At 47.0% G+C, this 16155-nt stretch overlaps 24 non-coding genes across 24 annotated transcripts in view; 11 read left to right on the forward strand and 13 right to left on the reverse strand.

Annotated features, from left to right (window-relative positions):
• Window positions 1-512: 512 nt before the first annotated feature.
• On the reverse strand, window positions 513-583 carry TRNAS-GCU (transfer RNA serine (anticodon GCU)). Its single transcript has one exon. It is a non-coding gene; the product is annotated as a tRNA-Ser (tRNA).
• Window positions 584-1624: 1041 nt separating this feature from the next.
• Window positions 1625-1695, reverse strand: TRNAS-GCU (transfer RNA serine (anticodon GCU)). Its single transcript has one exon. It is a non-coding gene; the product is annotated as a tRNA-Ser (tRNA).
• A 298-nt stretch (window positions 1696-1993) lies between these two features.
• On the reverse strand, window positions 1994-2064 carry TRNAG-GCC (transfer RNA glycine (anticodon GCC)). The gene has a single exon. It is a non-coding gene; the product is annotated as a tRNA-Gly (tRNA).
• Window positions 2065-3105: 1041 nt separating this feature from the next.
• Window positions 3106-3176, reverse strand: TRNAS-GCU (transfer RNA serine (anticodon GCU)). Its single transcript has one exon. It is a non-coding gene; the product is annotated as a tRNA-Ser (tRNA).
• A 299-nt stretch (window positions 3177-3475) lies between these two features.
• Window positions 3476-3546, reverse strand: TRNAG-GCC (transfer RNA glycine (anticodon GCC)). The gene has a single exon. It is a non-coding gene; the product is annotated as a tRNA-Gly (tRNA).
• Window positions 3547-3653: 107 nt separating this feature from the next.
• On the forward strand, window positions 3654-3726 carry TRNAK-CUU (transfer RNA lysine (anticodon CUU)). The gene has a single exon. It is a non-coding gene; the product is annotated as a tRNA-Lys (tRNA).
• A 297-nt stretch (window positions 3727-4023) lies between these two features.
• Window positions 4024-4096, forward strand: TRNAK-CUU (transfer RNA lysine (anticodon CUU)). The gene has a single exon. It is a non-coding gene; the product is annotated as a tRNA-Lys (tRNA).
• Window positions 4097-5134: 1038 nt separating this feature from the next.
• Window positions 5135-5207, forward strand: TRNAK-UUU (transfer RNA lysine (anticodon UUU)). The gene has a single exon. It is a non-coding gene; the product is annotated as a tRNA-Lys (tRNA).
• Window positions 5208-6818: 1611 nt separating this feature from the next.
• Window positions 6819-6891, forward strand: TRNAK-UUU (transfer RNA lysine (anticodon UUU)). The gene has a single exon. It is a non-coding gene; the product is annotated as a tRNA-Lys (tRNA).
• Window positions 6892-7954: 1063 nt separating this feature from the next.
• On the reverse strand, window positions 7955-8025 carry TRNAG-GCC (transfer RNA glycine (anticodon GCC)). Its single transcript has one exon. It is a non-coding gene; the product is annotated as a tRNA-Gly (tRNA).
• A 107-nt stretch (window positions 8026-8132) lies between these two features.
• On the forward strand, window positions 8133-8205 carry TRNAK-CUU (transfer RNA lysine (anticodon CUU)). Its single transcript has one exon. It is a non-coding gene; the product is annotated as a tRNA-Lys (tRNA).
• An 860-nt stretch (window positions 8206-9065) lies between these two features.
• TRNAG-GCC (transfer RNA glycine (anticodon GCC)) lies at window positions 9066-9136 on the reverse strand. The gene has a single exon. It is a non-coding gene; the product is annotated as a tRNA-Gly (tRNA).
• Window positions 9137-9238: 102 nt separating this feature from the next.
• TRNAK-UUU (transfer RNA lysine (anticodon UUU)) lies at window positions 9239-9311 on the forward strand. The gene has a single exon. It is a non-coding gene; the product is annotated as a tRNA-Lys (tRNA).
• An 861-nt stretch (window positions 9312-10172) lies between these two features.
• On the reverse strand, window positions 10173-10243 carry TRNAG-GCC (transfer RNA glycine (anticodon GCC)). The gene has a single exon. It is a non-coding gene; the product is annotated as a tRNA-Gly (tRNA).
• A 107-nt stretch (window positions 10244-10350) lies between these two features.
• TRNAK-CUU (transfer RNA lysine (anticodon CUU)) lies at window positions 10351-10423 on the forward strand. Its single transcript has one exon. It is a non-coding gene; the product is annotated as a tRNA-Lys (tRNA).
• An 861-nt stretch (window positions 10424-11284) lies between these two features.
• TRNAG-GCC (transfer RNA glycine (anticodon GCC)) lies at window positions 11285-11355 on the reverse strand. The gene has a single exon. It is a non-coding gene; the product is annotated as a tRNA-Gly (tRNA).
• Window positions 11356-11462: 107 nt separating this feature from the next.
• On the forward strand, window positions 11463-11535 carry TRNAK-UUU (transfer RNA lysine (anticodon UUU)). The gene has a single exon. It is a non-coding gene; the product is annotated as a tRNA-Lys (tRNA).
• Window positions 11536-12395: 860 nt separating this feature from the next.
• On the reverse strand, window positions 12396-12466 carry TRNAG-GCC (transfer RNA glycine (anticodon GCC)). The gene has a single exon. It is a non-coding gene; the product is annotated as a tRNA-Gly (tRNA).
• A 102-nt stretch (window positions 12467-12568) lies between these two features.
• Window positions 12569-12641, forward strand: TRNAK-UUU (transfer RNA lysine (anticodon UUU)). Its single transcript has one exon. It is a non-coding gene; the product is annotated as a tRNA-Lys (tRNA).
• A 1232-nt stretch (window positions 12642-13873) lies between these two features.
• TRNAG-GCC (transfer RNA glycine (anticodon GCC)) lies at window positions 13874-13944 on the reverse strand. Its single transcript has one exon. It is a non-coding gene; the product is annotated as a tRNA-Gly (tRNA).
• Window positions 13945-14051: 107 nt separating this feature from the next.
• Window positions 14052-14124, forward strand: TRNAK-CUU (transfer RNA lysine (anticodon CUU)). Its single transcript has one exon. It is a non-coding gene; the product is annotated as a tRNA-Lys (tRNA).
• An 861-nt stretch (window positions 14125-14985) lies between these two features.
• Window positions 14986-15056, reverse strand: TRNAG-GCC (transfer RNA glycine (anticodon GCC)). The gene has a single exon. It is a non-coding gene; the product is annotated as a tRNA-Gly (tRNA).
• A 107-nt stretch (window positions 15057-15163) lies between these two features.
• On the forward strand, window positions 15164-15236 carry TRNAK-CUU (transfer RNA lysine (anticodon CUU)). The gene has a single exon. It is a non-coding gene; the product is annotated as a tRNA-Lys (tRNA).
• Window positions 15237-16096: 860 nt separating this feature from the next.
• TRNAG-GCC (transfer RNA glycine (anticodon GCC)) overlaps window positions 16097-16155 on the reverse strand; it is a 71-nt gene continuing 12 nt past the window's right edge. The window contains exon 1 of the tRNA in view: window positions 16097-16155. This exon is cut by the window's right edge and continues 12 nt beyond it. This is a non-coding gene — a tRNA (tRNA-Gly).

Consider the following 16155-nt stretch of genomic DNA (forward strand, 5'->3'; position numbering starts at 1 on the left):
ATTTGAGCTCCATGTTGGGCAGTTGTTTTTTTCTCTTCCTGTACCATTGTATGTGAAACAGTGTATACTTGCATCACCACAGCGCAAATGGCTGTCCTCACTTTCACAAAATGCACTGCCCTATCAGCAAAAACTCAGTAATGTATTGACCGGGAATTGAACCCGGCCTCCCACGTGGCCGGCTAGATTTCTACCACTGAAACACCAATGATCCACAGATGCTTAATTTTAGACTTACTCATGTACTTTAGTGTACAAAACAAAGCAGGAAAGTCAGGATGCCTTGCCTTGTAATCACCACAACTTCTCGGTTACCAAGCATTGCTAACTCAGTCGGTAAAGCATGAGACTCTTAATCTCAGGGTCGTGGGTTCGAGCCCCACATTGGGCGGATGTTTTATTTCTTTTCCTGTACCATTGTATGTGGAACACTGTCAATTTGCACCACCACAGCGCAAATGGCTGTCCTCACTTTCACAAAATGCACTGCCATATCAGCAAAAACTCAGGACTGCATTGGCCGGGAATCTAACCTGGGCCTCCCGCGTAGCAGGCGAGAATTCTACCACTGAACCACCAATGCTCCACCGATACTTAATTTTACACTTACTCGTGTACTTTAGTGTAGGAAACAAAGCAGGAGTGTCAGGATGCCTTGTCTTGCCATCACCTCCATACATTCTCAACAAACCCTGGCTAGCTCAGTCAGTAGAGCATGAGACTCTTAATCTCAGGGTCGTGGGTTAGAGCCCCAGTTTGGGCGGATGTTTTTTCTTTTCCTGTACCATTGTATGTGGAACACTGTATACTTGCACCACCACAGCGCAAATGGCTGTCCTCACTTTCACAAAATACACTGCCATATCAGCAAAAACTCAGGACTGCATTGGCCGGGAATCGATTCCGGGCCTCACGCGTGGCAGGCGAAAATTCTACCACTGAACCACCAATGCTCCACAGATGCCTAATTTTACACTTACTCATGTACTTTAGTGTATAAAACAAAGCAGGAGTGTCAGGATGCCTTGCCTTGCCATCACCTCCAAGCCTACGTAACCAAGCCCGACTAGCACAGTCGCTAGAGCATAAGACTATTAATCTTAGGGTCATGTATTTGAGCTCCATGTTGGGCAGTTGTTTTTTTCTCTTCCTGTACCATTGTATGTGGAACAGTGTATACTTGCATCACCACAGCGCAAATGGCTGTCCTCACTTTCACAAAATGCACTGCCCTATCAGCAAAAACTCAGGAATGTATTGACCGGGAATTGAACCCGGCCTCCCACGTGGCCGGCTAGATTTCTACCACTGAAACACCAATGATCCACAGATGCTTAATTTTAGACTTACTCATGTACTTTAATGTACAAAACAAAGCAGGAAAGTCAGGATGCCTTGCCTTGTAATCACCACAACTCCTCGGTTACCAAGCATTGCTAACTCAGTCGGTAAAGCATGAGACTCTTAATCTCAGGGTCGTGGGTTCGAGCCCCACATTGGGCGGATGTTTTTTTTCTTTTCCTGTACCATTGTATGTGGAACACTGTCAACTTGCACCACCACAGCGCAAATGGCTGTCCTCACTTTCACAAAATGCACTGCCATATCAGCAAAAACTCAGGACTGCATTGGCCGGGAATCTAACCTGGGCCTCCCGCGTAGCAGGCGAGAATTCTACCACTGAACCACCAATGCTCCACAGATACTTAATTTTACACTTACTCGTGTACTTTAGTGTATGAAACAAAGCAGGAGTGTCAGGATGCCTTGCCTTGCCATCACCTCCATACATTCTCAACCAAGCCTGGCTAGCTCAGTCAGTAGAGCATGAGACTCTTAATCTCAGGGTCGTTGGTTAGAGCCCCACTTTGGGCGGATGTTTTTTCTTTTCCTGTACCATTGTATGTGGAACACTGTCAACTGCACCACCACAGCGCAAATGACTGTCCTCACTTTCACAAAATGCACTGCCATATCAGCAAAACCTCAGGACTGCATTGGCCGGGAATCGAACCCGGGCCTCCCGCGTGGCAGGTGAGAATTCTACCACTGAACCACCAATGCTCCACAGATACTTAACTTTACACTTACTCGTGTACTTTAGTGTATGAAACAAAGCAGGAGTGTCAGGATGCCTTGCCTTGCCATCACCTCCATACATTCTCAACCAAGCCTGGCTAGCTTAGTCGGTAGAGCATGACACTTTTATTCTCAGGGTTGTGGGTTCGATCCCCACGTTGGGCGGATGTTTTTTCTTTTCCTGTACCATTGTATGTGGAACACTGTATACTTGCACCACCACAGCGCAAATGGCTGTCCTCACTTTCACAAAATACACTGCCATATCAGCAAAAACTCAGGACTGCATTGGCCGGGAATCGATTCCGGGCCTCACGCGTGGCAGGCGAAAATTCTACCACTGAACCACCAAAGCTCCACAGATGCCTAAATTTACACTTACTCATGTACTTTAGTGTATAAAACAAAGCAGGAGTGTCAGGATGCCTTGCCTTGCCATCACCTCCAAGCCTACGTAACCAAGCCCGACTAGTACAGTCGCTAGAGCATAAGACTATTAATCTTAGGGTCATGTATTTGAGCTCCATGTTGGGCAGTTGTTTTTTTCTCTTCCTGTACCATTGTATGTGAAACAGTGTATACTTGCATCACCACAGCGCAAATGGCTGTCCTCACTTTCACAAAATGCACTGCCCTATCAGCAAAAACTCAGTAATGTATTGACCGGGAATTGAACCCGGCCTCCCACGTGGCCGGCTAGATTTCTACCACTGAAACACCAATGATCCACAGATGCTTAATTTTAGACTTACTCATGTACTTTAGTGTACAAAACAAAGCAGGAAAGTCAGGATGCCTTGCCTTGTAATCACCACAACTTCTCGGTTACCAAGCATTGCTAACTCAGTCGGTAAAGCATGAGACTCTTAATCTCAGGGTCGTGGGTTCGAGCCCCACATTGGGCGGATGTTTTATTTCTTTTCCTGTACCATTGTATGTGGAACACTGTCAATTTGCACCACCACAGCGCAAATGGCTGTCCTCACTTTCACAAAATGCACTGCCATATCAGCAAAAACTCAGGACTGCATTGGCCGGGAATCTAACCTGGGCCTCCCGCGTAGCAGGCGAGAATTCTACCACTGAACCACCAATGCTCCACAGATACTTAATTTTACACTTACTCGTGTACTTTAGTGTAGGAAACAAAGCAGGAGTGTCAGGATGCCTTGTCTTGCCATCACCTCCATACATTCTCAACCAACCCTGGCTAGCTCAGTCAGTAGAGCATGAGACTCTTAATCTCAGGGTCGTGGGTTAGAGCCCCAGTTTGGGCGGATGTTTTTTCTTTTCCTGTACCATTGTATGTGGAACACTGTATACTTGCACCACCACAGCGCAAATGGCTGTCCTCACTTTCACAAAATACACTGCCATATCAGCAAAAACTCAGGACTGCATTGGCCGGGAATCGAACCCGGTCCTCCCGCATGGCAGGCGAGAATTCTACCACTGAACCACCATTGCTCCACAGATACTTAATTTTACACTTACTCGTGTACTTTAGTGTATGAAACAAAGCAGGAGTGTCAGGATGCCTTGCCTTGCCATCACCTCCATACATTCTCAACCAAGCCTGGCTAGCTCAGTCGGTAGAGCATGAGACTCTTTATCTCAGGGTCGTGGGTTCGAGCCCCACGTTGGGCGGATGTTTTTTCTTTTCCTGTACCATTGTATGTGGAACACTGTATACTTGCACCACAACAGCGCAAATGGCTGTCCTCACTTTCACAAAATGCACTGCCATATCAGCAAAAACTCAGGACTGCATTGGCCGGGAATCGATTCCAGGCCTCACGCGTGGCAGGCGAGAATTCTACCACTGAACCACCATTGCTCCACAGATACTTAATTTTACACTTACTCGTGTACTTTAGTGTATGAAACAAAGCAGGAGTGTCAGGATGCCTTGCCTTGCCATCACCTCCATACATTCTCAACCAAGCCTGGCTAGCTCAGTCGGTAGAGCATGAGACTCTTTATCTCAGGGTCGTGGGTTCGAGCCCCACGTTGGGCGGATGTTTTTTCTTTTCCTGTACCATTGTATGTGGAACAGTGTATACTTGCATCACCACAGCGCAAATGGCTGTCCTCACTTTCACAAAATGCACTGCCCTATCAGCAAAAACTCAGGAATGTATTGACCGGGAATTGAACCCGGCCTCCCACGTGGCCGGCTAGATTTCTACCACTGAACCACCAATGATCCACAGATGCTTAATTTTAGACTTACTCATGTACTTTAGTGTACAAAACAAAGCAGGAGAGTCAGGATGCCTTGCCTTGCCATCACCACAACTCCTCGGTTACCAAGCATTGCTAACTCAGTCGGTAAAGCATGAGACTCTTAATCTCAGGGTCGTGGGTTCGAGCCCCACATTGGGCGGATGTTTTTTTTCTTTTCCTGTACCATTGTATGTGGAACACTGTATACTTGCACCACAACAGCGCAAATGGCTGTCCTCACTTTCACAAAATGCACTGCCATATCAGCAAACACTCAGGACTGCATTGGCCGGGAATCGATTCCGGGCCTCACGCATGGCAGGCGAGAATTCTACCACTGAACCACCAATGCTCCACAGATGCTTAATTTTACACTTACTCATGTACTTTAGTGTATAAAACAAAGCAGGAGTGTCAGGATGCCTTGCCTTGCCATCACCTCCAAGCCTACGTAACCAAGCCCGACTAGCACAGTCGCTAGAGCATAAGACTATTAATCTTAGGGTCATGTATTTGAGCTCCATGTTGGGCAGTTGTTTTTTTCTCTTCCTGTACCATTGTATGTGGAACAGTGTATACTTGCATCACCACAGCGCAAATGGCTGTCCTCACTTTCACAAAATGCACTGCCCTATCAGCAAAAACTCAGGAATGTATTGACCGGGAATTGAACCCGGCCTCCCGCGTGGCAAGCGAGAATTCTACCACTGAACCACCAATGCTCCACAGATACTTAACTTTATACTTACTCGTGTACTTTAGTGTATGAAACAAAGCAGGAGTGTCAGGATGCCTTGCCTTGCCATCACCTCCATACATTCTCAACCAAGCCTGGCTAGCTCAGTCGGTAGAGCATGAGACTTTTATTCTCAGGGTCGTGGGTTCGATCCCCACGTTGGGCGGATGTTTTTTCTTTTCCTGTACCATTGTATGTGGAACACTGTATACATCAGGGCTGGCCAAACCGGTCCTCGAGATCTACCAACAGTACATGTTTTCCAGGCCTCCTGGAGATCTGTAGAATTGTCAGTTAGGAATGAATGCAGCACATCCTAATTAGTAATGACTGCACCTGTGCACCAGCTAGGTGGTCTGGAAAATGTGAACTGTTGGTAGATCTCGAGGACTGGTTTGGCCAGCCCTGGTATACATGCACCACCACAGCGCAAATGGCTGTCCTCACTTTCACAAAATACACTGCCATATCAGCAAAAACTCAGGACTGCTTTGGCTGGGAATCGATTCCGGGCCTCACGCGTGGCAGGCGAGAATTCTACCACTGAACCACCAATGCTCCACAGATGCCTAATTTTACACTTACTCATGTACTTTAGTGTATAAAACAAAGCAGGAGTGTCAGGATGCCTTGCCTTGCCATCACATCCAAGCCTACGTAAACAAGCCCGACTAGCACAGTCGCTAGAGCATAAGACTATTAATCTTAGGGTCATGTATTTGAGCTCCATGTTGGGCAGTTGTTTTTTTCTCTTCCTGTACCATTGTATGTGGAACAGTGTATACTTGCATCACCACAGCGCAAATGGCTGTCCTCACTTTCACAAAATGCACTGCCCTATCAGCAAAAACTCAGGAATGTATTGACCGGGAATTGAACCCGGCCTCCCACGTGGCCGGCTAGATTTCTACCACTGAACCACCAATGATCCACAGATGCTTAATTTTAGACTTACTCATGTACTTTAGTGTACAAAACAAAGCAGGAGAGTCAGGATGCCTTGCCTTGCTATCACCACAACTCCTCGGTTACCAAGCATTGCTAACTCAGTCGGTAAAGCATGAGACTCTTAATCTCAGGGTCGTGGGTTCGAGCCCCACATTGGGCGGATGTTTTTTTTCTTTTCCTGTACCATTGTATGTGGAACACTGTATACTTGCACCACAACAGCGCAAATGGCTGTCCTCACTTTCACAAAATGCACTGCCATATCAGCAAACACTCAGGACTGCATTGGCCGGGAATCGATTCCGGGCCTCACGCGTGGCAGGCGAGAATTCTACCACTGAACCACCAATGCTCCACAGATGCTTAATTTTACACTTACTCATGTACTTTAGTGTATAAAACAAAGCAGGAGTGTCAGGATGCCTTGCCTTGCCATCACCTCCAAGCCTACGTAACCAAGCCCGACTAGCACAGTCGCTAGAGCATAAGACTATTAATCTTAGGGTCATGTATTTGAGCTCCATGTTGGGCAGTTGTTTTTTTCTCTTCCTGTACCATTGTATGTGGAACAGTGTATACTTGCATCACCACAGCGCAAATGGCTGTCCTCACTTTCACAAAATGCACTGCCCTATCAGCAAAAACTCAGGAATGTATTGACTGGGAATTGAACCCGGCCTCCCGCGTGGCAAGCGAGAATTCTACCACTGAACCACCAATGCTCCACAGATACTTAACTTTATACTTACTCGTGTACTTTAGTGTATGAAACAAAGCAGGAGTGTCAGGATGCCTTGCCTTGCCATCACCTCCATACATTCTCAACCAAGCCTGGCTAGCTCAGTCGGTAGAGCATGAGACTTTTATTCTCAGGGTCGTGGGTTCGATCCCCACGTTGGGCGGATGTTTTTTCTTTTCCTGTACCATTGTATGTGGAACACTGTATACATCAGGGCTGGCCAAACCGGTCCTCGAGATCTACCAACAGTACATGTTTTCCAGGCCTCCTGGAGATCTGTAGAATTGTCAGTTAGGAATGAATGCAGCACATCCTAATTAGTAATGACTGCACCTGTGCACCAGCTAGGTGGTCTGGAAAATGTGAACTGTTGGTAGATCTCGAGGACTGGTTTGGCCAGCCCTGGTATACATGCACCACCACAGCGCAAATGGCTGTCCTCACTTTCACAAAATACACTGCCATATCAGCAAAAACTCAGGACTGCTTTGGCTGGGAATCGATTCCGGGCCTCACGCGTGGCAGGCGAGAATTCTACCACTGAACCACCAATGCTCCACAGATGCCTAATTTTACACTTACTCATGTACTTTAGTGTATAAAACAAAGCAGGAGTGTCAGGATGCCTTGCCTTGCCATCACATCCAAGCCTACGTAAACAAGCCCGACTAGCACAGTCGCTAGAGCATAAGACTATTAATCTTAGGGTCATGTATTTGAGCTCCATGTTGGGCAGTTGTTTTTTTCTCTTCCTGTACCATTGTATGTGGAACAGTGTATACTTGCATCACCACAGCGCAAATGGCTGTCCTCACTTTCACAAAATGCACTGCCCTATCAGCAAAAACTCAGGAATGTATTGACCGGGAATTGAACCCTGCCTCCCACGTGGCCGGCTAGATTTCTACCACTGAACCACCAATGATCCACAGATGCTTAATTTTAGACTTACTCATGTACTTTAGTGTACAAAACAAAGCAGGATAGTCAGGATGCCTTGCCTTACCATCACCACAACTCCTCGGTTACCAAGCATTGCTAACTCAGTCGGTAAAGCATGAGACTCTTAATCTCAGGGTCGTGGGTTCGAGACCCACATTGGGCGGATGTTTTTTTTCTTTTCCTGTACCATTGTATGTGGAACACTGTCAACTTGCACCACCACAGCGCAAATGGCTGTCCTCACTTTCACAAAATGCACTGCCATATCAGCAAAAACTCAGCACTGCATTGGCCGGGAATCGAACCCTGGCCTCCCGCGTGGCAGGCGCGAATTCTACCACTGAACCACCAATGCTCCACAGATACTTAATTTTACACTTACTCGTGTACTTTAGTGTATGAAACAAAGCAGGAGTGTTAGGATGCTTTGCCTTGCCATCACCTCCATACATTCTCAACCAAGCCTGGCTAGCTCAGTCGGTAGAGCATGAGCCTCTTAATCTCAGGGTCGTGGGTTCGAGCCCCACGTTGGGCGGATGTTTTTTCTATTCCTGTACCATTGTATGTGGAACACTGTATACTTGCACCACCACAGCGCAAATGGCTGTCCTCACTTTCACAAAATACACTGCCATATCAGCAAAAACTCAGGACTGCATTTGCCGGGAATCGATTCCGGGCCTCACGCGTGGCAGGCGAGAATTCTACCACTGAACCACCAATGCTCCACAGATGCCTAATTTTACACTTACTCATGTACTTTAGTGTATAAAACAAAGCAGGAGTGTCAGGATGCCTTGCCTTGCCATCACCTCCAAGCCTACGTAACCAAGCCCGACTAGCACAGTCGCTAGAGCATAAGACTATTAATCTTAGGGTCATGTATTTGAGCTCCATGTTGGGCAGTTGTTTTTTTCTCTTCCTGTACCATTGTATGTGGAACAGTGTATACTTGCATCACCACAGCGCAAATGGCTGTCCTCACTTTCACAAAATGCACTGCCCTATCAGCAAAAACTCAGGAATGTATTGACCGGGAATTGAACCCGGCCTCCCACGTGGCCGGCTAGATTTCTACCACTGAACCACCAATGATCCACAGATGCTTAATTTTAGACTTACTCATGTACTTTAGTGTACAAAACAAAGCAAGAGAGTCAGGATGCCTTGCCTTGCCATCACCACAACTCCTCGGTTACCAAGCATTGCTAACTCAGTTGGTAAAGCATGAGACTCTTAATCTCAGGGTCGTGGGTTCGAGCCCCACATTGGGTGGATGTTTTTTTTCTTTTCCTGTACCATTGTATGTGGAACACTGTCAACTTGCACCACCACAGCGCAAATGGCTGTCCTCACTTTCACAAAATGCACTGCCAATCAGCAAAAACTCAGGACTGCATTGGCCGGGAATCGAACCTGGGCCTCCCGCGTGGCAGGCAAGAATTCTACCACTGAACCACCAATGCTCCACAGATACTTAATTTTACACTTACTCGTGTACTTTAGTGTATGAAACAAAGCAGGAGTGTCAGGATGCCTTGCCATCACCTCCAAACATTCTCAACCAAGCCTGGCTAGCTCAGTCGGTAGAGCATGAGACTTTTAATCTCAGGGTCGTGGGTTCGAGCCCCACGTTGGGCGGATGTTTTTTCTTTTCCTGTACCATTGTATGTGGAACACTGTATACTTGCACCACCACAGCGCAAATGGCTGTCCTCACTTTCACAAAATACACTGCCATATCAGCAAAAACTAAGGACTGCATTGGCTGGGAATCGATTCCGGGCCTCACGCGTGGCAGGCGAGAATTCTACCACTGAACCACCAATGCTCCACAGATGCCTAATTTTACACTTACTCATGTACTTTAGTGTATAAAACAAAGCAGGAGTGTCAGGATGCCTTGCCTTGCCATCACATCCAAGCCTACGTAACCAAGCCCGACTAGCACAGTCGCTAGAGCATAAGACTATTAATCTTAGGGTCATGTATTTGAGCTCCATGTTGGGCAGTTGTTTTTTTCTCTTCCTGTACCATTGTATGTGGAACAGTGTATACTTGCATCACCACAGCGCAAATGGCTGTCCTCACTTTCACAAAATGCACTGCCCTATCAGCAAAAACTCAGGAATGTATTGACCGGGAATTGAACCCGGCCTCCCACGTGGCCGGCTAGATTTCTACCACTGAACCACCAATGATCCACAGATGCTTAATTTTAGACTTACTCATGTACTTTAGTGTACAAAACAAAGCAGGAGAGTCAGGGTGCCTTGCCTTGCCATCACCACAACTCCTCGGTTACCAAGCATTGCTAACTCAGTCGGTAAAACATGAGACTCTTAATCTCAGGGTCGTGGGTTCGAGCCCCACATTGGGCGGATGTTTTTTTTCTTTTCCTGTACCATTGTATGTGGAACACTGTCAACTTGCACCACCACAGCGCAAATGGCTGTCCTCACTTTCACAAAATGCACTGCCATATCAGCAAAAACTCAGGACTGCATTGGCCGGGAATCGAACCCGGGTCTCCCGCGTGGCAGGCGAGAATTCTACCACTGAACCACCAATGCTCCACAGATACTTAGTTTTACACTTACTCGTGTACTTTAGTGTATGAAACAGAGCAGGAGTGTCAGGATGCCTTGCCTTGCCATCACCTCCATACATTCTCAACCAAGCCTGGCTAGCTCAGTCGGTAGAGCATGAGACTCTTAATCTCAGGGTCGTGGGTTCAAGCCCCACATTGGGCGGATGTTTTTTCTTTTCCTATACCATTGTATGTGGAACACTGTATACTTGCACCACCACAGCGCAAATGGCTGTCCTCACTTTCACAAAATACACTGCCATATCAGCAAAAACTCAGGACTGCATTGGCCGGGAATCGATTCCGGGCCTCACGCGTGGCAGGCGAGAATTCTACCACTGAACCACCAATGCTCCACAGATGCTTAATTTTACACTTACTCATGTACTTTAGTGTATAAAACAAAGCAGGAGTGTCAGGATGCCTTGCCTTGCCATCACATCCAAGCCTACGTAACCAAGCCCGACTAGCACAGTCGCTAGAGCATAAGACTATTAATCTTAGGGTCATGTATTTGAGCTCCATGTTGGGCAGTTGTTTTTTTCTCTTCCTGTACCATTGTATGTGGAACAGTGTATACTTGCATCACCACAGCGCAAATGGCTGTCCTCACTTTCACAAAATGCACTGCCCTATCAGCAAAAACTCAGGAATGTATTGACCGGGAATTGAACCCGGCCTCCCACGTGGCCGGCTAGATTTCTACCACTGAACCACCAATGATCCACAGATGCTTAATTTTAGACTTACTCATGTACTTTAGTGTACAAAACAAAGCAGGAGAGTCAGGATGCCTTGCCTTGCCATCACCACAACTCCTCGGTTACCAAGCATTGCTAACTCAGTCGGTAAAGCATGAGACTCTTAATCTCAGGGTCGTGGGTTCGAGCCCCACATTGGGCGGATGTTTTTTTTCTTTTCCTGTACCATTGTATGTGGAACACTGTCAACTTGCACCACCACAGCCCAAATGGCTGTCCTCACTTTCACAAAATGCACTGCCATATCAGCAAAAACTCAGGACTGCATTAGCCGGGAATCGAACCCGGGCCTCCCGCGTGGCAGGCGAGAATTCTACCACTGAACCACCAATGCTCCACAGATACTTAATTTTACACTTACTCGTGTACTTTAGTGTATGAAACAAAGCAGGAGTGTGAGGATGCCTTGCCTTGCCATCACCTCCATACATTCACACCCAAACCTGGCTAGCTCAGTCGGTAGAGCATGAGACTTTTAATCTCAGGGTCGTGGGTTCGAGCCCCACGTTGGGCGGATGTTTTTTCTTTTCCTGTACCATTGTATGTGGAACACTGTATACTTGCACCACCACAGCGCAAATGGCTGTCCTCACTTTCACAAAATACACTGCCATATCAGCAAAAACTCAGGACTGCATTGGCCGGGAATCGATTCCGGGCCTCACGCGTGGCAGGCGAGAATTCTACCACTGAACCACCAATGCTCCTCAGATGCCTAATTTTACACTTACTCATGTACTTTAGTGTATAAAACAAAGCAGGAGTGTCAGGATGCCTTGCCTTGCCATCACATCCAAGCCTACGTAACCAAGCCCGACTAGCACAGTCGCTAGAGCATAAGACTATTAATCTTAGGGTCATGTATTTGAGCTCCATGTTGGGCAGTTGTTTTTTTCTCTTCCTGTACCATTGTATGTGGAACAGTGTATACTTGCATCACCACAGCGCAAATGGCTGTCCTCACTTTCACAAAATGCACTGCCCTATCAGCAAAAACTCAGGAATGTATTGACCGGGAATTGAACCCGGCCTCCCACGTGGCCGGCTAGATTTCTACCACTGAACCACCAATGATCCACAGATGCTTAATTTTAGACTTACTCATGTACTTTAGTGTACAAAACAAAGCAAGAGAGTCAGGATGCCTTGCCTTGCCATCACCACAACTCCTCGGTTACCAAGCATTGCTAACTCAGTTGGTAAAGCATGAGACTCTTAATCTCAGGGTCGTGGGTTCGAGCCCCACATTGGGTGGATGTTTTTTTTCTTTTCCTGTACCATTGTATGTGGAACACTGTCAACTTGCACCACCACAGCGCAAATGGCTGTCCTCACTTTCACAAAATGCACTGCCAATCAGCAAAAACTCAGGACTGCATTGGCCGGGAATCGAACCTGGGCCTCCCGCGTGGCAGGCAAGAATTCTACCACTGAACCACCAATGCTCCACAGATACTTAATTTTACACTTACTCGTGTACTTTAGTGTATGAAACAAAGCAGGAGTGTCAGGATGCCTTGCCATCACCTCCAAACATTCTCAACCAAGCCTGGCTAGCTCAGTCGGTAGAGCATGAGACTTTTAATCTCAGGGTCGTGGGTTCGAGCCCCACGTTGGGCGGATGTTTTTTCTTTTCCTGTACCATTGTATGTGGAACACTGTATACTTGCACCACCACAGCGCAAATGGCTGTCCTCACTTTCACAAAATACACTGCCATATCAGCAAAAACTAAGGACTGCATTGGCTGGGAATCGATTCCGGGCCTCACGCGTGGCAGGCGAGAATTCTACCACTGAACCACCAATGCTCCACAGATGCCTAATTTTACACTTACTCATGTACTTTAGTGTATAAAACAAAGCAGGAGTGTCAGGATGCCTTGCCTTGCCATCACATCCAAGCCTACGTAACCAAGCCCGACTAGCACAGTCGCTAGAGCATAAGACTATTAATCTTAGGGTCATGTATTTGAGCTCCATGTTGGGCAGTTGTTTTTTTCTCTTCCTGTACCATTGTATGTGGAACAGTGTATACTTGCATCACCACAGCGCAAATGGCTGTCCTCACTTTCACAAAATGCACTGCCCTATCAGCAAAAACTCAGGAATGTATTGACCGGGAATTGAACCCGGCCTCCCACGTGGCCGGCTAGATTTCTACCACTGAACCACCAATGATCCACAGATGCTTAATTTTAGACTTACTCATGTACTTTAGTGTACAAAACAAAGCAGGAGAGTCAGGATGCCTTGCCTTGCCATCACCACAACTCCTCGGTTACCAAGCATTGCTAACTCAGTCGGTAAAGCATGAGACTCTTAATCTCAGGGTCGTGGGTTCGAGCCCCACATTGGGCGGATGTTTTTTTTCTTTTCCTGTACCATTGTATGTGGAACACTGTCAACTTGCACCACCACAGCGCAAATGGCTGTCCTCACTTTCACAAAATGCACTGCCCTATCAGCAAAAACTCAGGAATGTATTGACCGGGAATTGAACCCGGCCTCCCACGTGGCCGGCTAGATTTCTACCACTGAACCACCAATGATCCACAGATGCTTAATTTTAGACTTACTCATGTACTTTAGTGTACAAAACAAAGCAGGAGAGTCAAAGTGCCTTGCCTTGCCATCACCACAACTCCTCGGTTACCAAGCATTGCTAACTCAGTCGGTAAAACATGAGACTCTTAATCTCAGGGTCGTGGGTTCGAGCCCCACATTGGGCGGATGTTTTTTTTCTTTTCCTGTACCATTGTATGTGGAACACTGTCAACTTGCACCACCACAGCGCAAATGGCTGTCCTCACTTTCACAAAATGCACTGCCATATCAGCAAAAACTCAGGACTGCATTGGCCGGGAATCGAACCCGGGTCTCCCGCGTGGCAGGCGAGAATTCTACCACTGAACCACCAATGCTCCACAGATACTTAGTTTTACACTTACTCGTGTACTTTAGTGTATGAAACAGAGCAGGAGTGTCAGGATGCCTTGCCTTGCCATCACCTCCATACATTCTCAACCAAGCCTGGCTAGCTCAGTCGGTAGAGCATGAGACTCTTAATCTCAGGGTCGTGGGTTCAAGCCCCACATTGGGCGGATGTTTTTTCTTTTCCTATACCATTGTATGTGGAACACTGTATACTTGCACCACCACAGCGCAAATGGCTGTCCTCACTTTCACAAAATACACTGCCATATCAGCAAAAACTCAGGACTGCATTGGCCGGGAATCGATTCCGGGCCTCACGCGTGGCAGGCGAGAATTCTACCACTGAACCACCAATGCTCCACAGATGCTTAATTTTACACTTACTCATGTACTTTAGTGTATAAAACAAAGCAGGAGTGTCAGGATGCCTTGCCTTGCCATCACATCCAAGCCTACGTAACCAAGCCCGACTAGCACAGTCGCTAGAGCATAAGACTATTAATCTTAGGGTCATGTATTTGAGCTCCATGTTGGGCAGTTGTTTTTTTCTCTTCCTGTACCATTGTATGTGGAACAGTGTATACTTGCATCACCACAGCGCAAATGGCTGTCCTCACTTTCACAAAATGCACTGCCCTATCAGCAAAAACTCAGGAATGTATTGACCGGGAATTGAACCCTGCCTCCCACGTGGCCGGCTAGATTTCTACCACTGAACCACCAATGATCCACAGATGCTTAATTTTAGACTTACTCATGTACTTTAGTGTACAAAACAAAGCAGGATAGTCAGGATGCCTTGCCTTACCATCACCACAACTCCTCGGTTACCAAGCATTGCTAACTCAGTCGGTAAAGCATGAGACTCTTAATCTCAGGGTCGTGGGTTCGAGACCCACATTGGGCGGATGTTTTTTTTCTTTTCCTGTACCATTGTATGTGGAACACTGTCAACTTGCACCACCACAGCGCAAATGGCTGTCCTCACTTTCACAAAATGCACTGCCATATCAGCAAAAACTCAGCACTGCATTGGCCGGGAATCGAACCCTGGCCTCCCGCGTGGCAGGCGCGAATTCTACCACTGAACCACCAATGCTCCACAGATACTTAATTTTACACTTACTCGTGTACTTTAGTGTATGAAACAAAGCAGGAGTGTTAGGATGCTTTGCCTTGCCATCACCTCCATACATTCTCAACCAAGCCTGGCTAGCTCAGTCGGTAGAGCATGAGCCTCTTAATCTCAGGGTCGTGGGTTCGAGCCCCACGTTGGGCGGATGTTTTTTCTATTCCTGTACCATTGTATGTGGAACACTGTATACTTGCACCACCACAGCGCAAATGGCTGTCCTCACTTTCACAAAATACACTGCCATATCAGCAAAAACTCAGGACTGCATTTGCCGGGAATCGATTCCGGGCCTCACGCGTGGCAGGCGAGAATTCTACCACTGAACCACCAATGCTCCACAGATGCCTAATTTTACACTTACTCATGTACTTTAGTGTATAAAACAAAGCAGGAGTGTCAGGATGCCTTGCCTTGCCATCACCTCCAAGCCTACGTAACCAAGCCCGACTAGCACAGTCGCTAGAGCATAAGACTATTAATCTTAGGGTCATGTATTTGAGCTCCATGTTGGGCAGTTGTTTTTTTCTCTTCCTGTACCATTGTATGTGGAACAGTGTATACTTGCATCACCACAGCGCAAATGGCTGTCCTCACTTTCACAAAATGCACTGCCCTATCAGCAAAAACTCAGGAATGTATTGACCGGGAATTGAACCCGGCCTCCCACGTGGCCGGCTAGATTTCTACCACTGAACCACCAATGATCCACAGATGCTTAATTTTAGACTTACTCATGTACTTTAGTGTACAAAACAAAGCAAGAGAGTCAGGATGCCTTGCCTTGCCATCACCACAACTCCTCGGTTACCAAGCATTGCTAACTCAGTTGGTAAAGCATGAGACTCTTAATCTCAGGGTCGTGGGTTCGAGCCCCACATTGGGTGGATGTTTTTTTTCTTTTCCTGTACCATTGTATGTGGAACACTGTCAACTTGCACCACCACAGCGCAAATGGCTGTCCTCACTTTCACAAAATGCACTGCCAATCAGCAGAAACTCAGGACTGCATTGGCCGGGAATCGAACCTGGGCCTCCCGCGTGGCAGGCAAGAATTCTACCACTG

The sequence above is a fragment of the Pseudophryne corroboree genome, chromosome 3 (assembly GCF_028390025.1).
Source record: "Pseudophryne corroboree isolate aPseCor3 chromosome 3, aPseCor3.hap2, whole genome shotgun sequence".
Classification (NCBI taxonomy): domain Eukaryota; kingdom Metazoa; phylum Chordata; class Amphibia; order Anura; family Myobatrachidae; genus Pseudophryne; species Pseudophryne corroboree.